This window comes from Glycine soja, chromosome 17 (assembly GCF_004193775.1).
Source record: "Glycine soja cultivar W05 chromosome 17, ASM419377v2, whole genome shotgun sequence".
In the NCBI taxonomy this organism is placed as follows: domain Eukaryota; kingdom Viridiplantae; phylum Streptophyta; class Magnoliopsida; order Fabales; family Fabaceae; genus Glycine; species Glycine soja.
Window position 1 is genome coordinate 15,994,838 of NC_041018.1, and position 4,496 is coordinate 15,999,333.

Sequence of the window (4,496 nt, forward strand, 5' to 3'; positions counted from 1 at the left end):
ATAAATCTTAAGAGATCTTCAATTCTACGTGGCACCGTGGGATCTACCAAAAAGTGGTCTAAGACCTCAATTTATGATCTACCACTAAAGATGCTCTTAGAACTTACCTCTCCGAATAACTGAAAATTGTGTAAGGGATTTGATTTTTATGACCTTTTGTTGCATTTTTTAAGAACGAATTTCACTTCCAGTAGGCTAAATACAGGGTTACCTATGGTTTTAATGTTACATAGGCCAGGAGCCCAAATTGAGTTCTAAAGAGGGTAAATGGTGTGAATGTAGTGTAGAGACAATTACTTAACCCACATCAGTTTTTGCTTGATGCACTCCCAAAATTCCTAATATTGCCTCCTTACCCTTCCTCTCCCAATCAAACCAAGTCATCTCTCCCTCAAACCCCCCATGACCACTGCATCCAACCTCCACCCAACCACACAACACCAATGTCGCACTCAAACACCACCACCCAACGCAACCTCCACAACACACCAAATTCACCATCATGCCATCACCTAACCACCCACCACTACCACATGCATTGCTAAGATCCATGAACATCCATGCCTCACCGAAAAACCATTCTTCTGCACAAATTTTATATAATTATGGATTGAAGAATTCGCAAGAGAAAAAAAAATACATTATGGATTAAGCAATCCATTATACATTACTCAATCCGTAATGACTTTTTTGTATTACGGAGCAATCCATAATACAAACAAATGCATTACTATTTAGCAAATATTTATGAAATTTATTAATATTTATAATCATGATTTTCTTAAAAATCCACAATTATTGTATCTATTATCTTTTACATTCTTTGTATCTTTTTCTTGAGTTTGATTTCTACGGATATGTATTAATTTGGTCCCTCTAAAAATAAAAATATTTTTTTTGGTCCTAAAAGATAACTCTGTTAGACGGTAGCCTGATGTGACTAACAAATTTACGCGTGTAATTTGATTATAAATGAGTTAAACAATTTGTGGTGGTTAAAACCCCTTAAAATGAATTAAACAATTTTGGTAGCTAAACACTCCAAAAAATTGCAAATTTTTGTTACTTATTGTGCGATTTTCTTCCACTTTTTTGATGAGATTACCGAAAAAGATGAAGCAAAAGTGAATTCCGATATCTTCTGAGTGTCTTTGAGAAGGTAGAGAGGGGAATTAATTAAGCCTGTTAACCATTTCAGGAAACATCTAATGAGCTTACTATTGAAGATCAACAAAAATATATTTTATTTTTATCATGACTAAATTAATACAAATTTTTTTATAAAAAAAATTGATAATTTTCAAATTTTATAAATATCCAAACATATTTTATTTTAAAATTTTTAATACCTTTACAAGTACATGATGAGCTCATTAAACTGTAAAAGAACATGAATATATGTAAAAGATCAATGATGAGCTCATTGAGCTGAAAAATAACAGGCTTTATCGTTATACGATTTTCAATATAAAAATAACATAATATATTAAAAAATAACTTTGAATAGAAGTTTTTCATTACTTTATTTTTACATTATTGTTCATAGTACTGCACCTTTTATATTAGATTTCATAATTATTATTTTTTACTTCTTTGTTATGTTGATCAATATCTGACCCTTCTTTTTCTTTTTCATATTTCTTTCTTTATTATAAAAAATGCAATTTTAATTTTTCTTTTTTAGTTTCTCTACATTTATTCTTCTCTCGATACAGATGTCGTAGAAAAAGTATGGAAAGAGTGAGTGAGATGTTTATTCAGATATCCCAGCCTTCTTCCGTCCCAAGCTACTTTGGGATTACTGCACATATTACTATTTAAGAAATAAATCATTCTGATAATGGTTGCATTTTTTTTTATTGAGGGAAATAAAAGATAAAGCAGACGGACAAAATGTCTACGGACAATAATTGTCCCCAGAGCATCAGTCATTACAAGACTAAGAATAAGAAGCCCATTTGGGTAAATAACAGATTGGGTGAGAGCTATGACCGGGTTAGATTTCGGTTTAAGGGTAAACTAAATTGAAGGTGAGTTTTAGGTCCACTAATAAAAATAGTATTTATTTTTATGTTTTATAAAATAAAAAAGGTCATATTTATAAATAAAAAAATATATTATTCTATTGTTTATAAAATATTACTCTTAAAAATTATTTTAAGTCTTTGCACCAATTATTGTGGTTAGCCAATCAAACCGCGCATAAATTCCCTTCCCTAAGGGTGTGTTCAAGGGTGACGATCCAATCCATACCTATTAAATCATTGATTGCTTGAATCAGAAGTAAACATGGAAAGAAAATCCGTATATTTTGCTATTCGTCTGAATTTGTCTTGACTTTGATGGTAATACCCGGGTTGACCGGGTATGGTTCGGGTTTTTTACGATAATCAAATGTTGGGTACAGGTACGGGTATGAGATTACTACATATATCCTGATCCCGAACCCGGACCCATCCCGTCACTTAAAATTTTTATAATTTTTGCATAATTTAATCAAAAGATTTAAAATTTTTATTACTAATTAATTTTATTTTAAAACTTTTACATAATTTAATATTCTTTTCTTAACATTTTTGTAGACACATGTGTTATAATAAATTTATTGATATATAAGTAGTTAAAAATAAATGTTTAACAATTAGTTTATTTTTTTTAAAATCAATTTTTTAATATTTTCTTTAAAAAAAATTATTTTTTTAATTTGAATCGGGTATGAAATGGGGTCGAGAATACCCAATACCTAACAAGAATTAGATAATAAATTTTAACCCATTAGATATTAGGTACGGGTATAAGGAGTCCGGGTTGAGAATTGAAGAGACAATACTCATCATCACCGTCCTATCCTATTGTCATGTCTAATTAGAGGGACATGAGTATGAGCAAGATTAACTCAATCAGAAATCATATCAATAGCAATCTTAGAGTCTGTCTCACAAACAGTATGAGAATAACCAAACTGACGAGCCAACTTGAGACCATTTAGAATAGCACGCAGCTTCACGTACGCCAAGAGATTGTGTTAAAGTCATAGGATCCTGAGTATCCAGATAGCCATTGTCCAAGAGAGTTGCGGAAAATACCACCATAGCCCGCATTTCCTGGGTTTCCATGTGAACTCCCATCGGTATTGAGCTTGATGAAGGGTTCCACTTCACATTCCTGCACATGATTACGTTAATTCTTTGAACAACTTACAACAACGATTTACACAATCCAATGAATATTTTTTTTAGCATAAACAAATAAATGCAAAAGAGAAGAAGGAGGAAACATTCTTGTAACACGTTTCTCTATTAATAAAATAATTCTTCTTCTTTATATTTATATATATATGTGAGAGGAGTGATTCAATTACACAAAAAAAGTTACATCAGTCCTCATCATCTGTTGATTTAATTTTAATTAACCCTCCTAATAAAACGCACTTAATTGACACATGACATCTAAGGAGTAATATGAGTCAAATTAATTTGTTAGGTAAAATTTGTCAAAAATTTAAAAGTTGAAAATAAATAGTATAATTAAACCTAAATTATGCAATAAAGTCATTGTCATTGATCCATTAATGCATAACAATAAATGTCAAAAACCTTTAAAAAGTTGGAAGTTTAATATCTAAATTATATTATTTATACAAATATATAAATTCATTTTTATAATTTAATGTTAGTATAAATAAATTAAATTTTATTAAGGTTTGTATTTATATCCTTAAACCCACCAAAACTTTAATGTGTTTGGGAAAACCTAACAATAATAATATCCCACCCTGCTAGTGTAAAATTGTTTTAGCTTAACAAGATATTTTGAGTTTGAATTTTGTGTATGGAGTTGTATATTAGGGTAGGGTAAGTATTTATAGTTATAAATAATTTTAATTACCATATTTACCAAGTAGGAACCTATTTGTAATTTTCTAAAAATATAAAAAGTCCATTAATAAAATTAAAATAATATAACTTGTTTGAAAATGCAATGAAGTTATAAAACATATAAAATACTTTAACTAAAAATAAACATTAAAATTATAAAACATTTTCTATTATTATGGAATATCCAAGTTATAAATATAATAAATAAAAAATAATAAATAATAAATTTAAAGTTATTTTTCTCGTAAACCTTGTTTTCTTGTTCTAAGTTTGCTTTGGTGTGTTACATATAATGAGCAAATCACAATAACACATGAGATTTCGTGTAATTCATAAGTATTTTTCACCTCTTTAACTTTTGTATCCACCTCCCTTATATGGGTGTTAGTGTAACATCTGTGGGGTGTTAAGAGAATCTAAATGTAATATACTGAGATGTTAGTGTAAAGTTTTCTAACTTAAGGTTAATTAGTGTAAAAAAATATAATATATATAATTTGATAAAAGCTGAGTGATATTACTATAATTTGCTCTATAATTTAGCATAACCTAACCTATAACCTATTTGCTAGAAACAAATTCTCTTTAAGCGTTCCATATTTTGGGCCTAGTTAAATT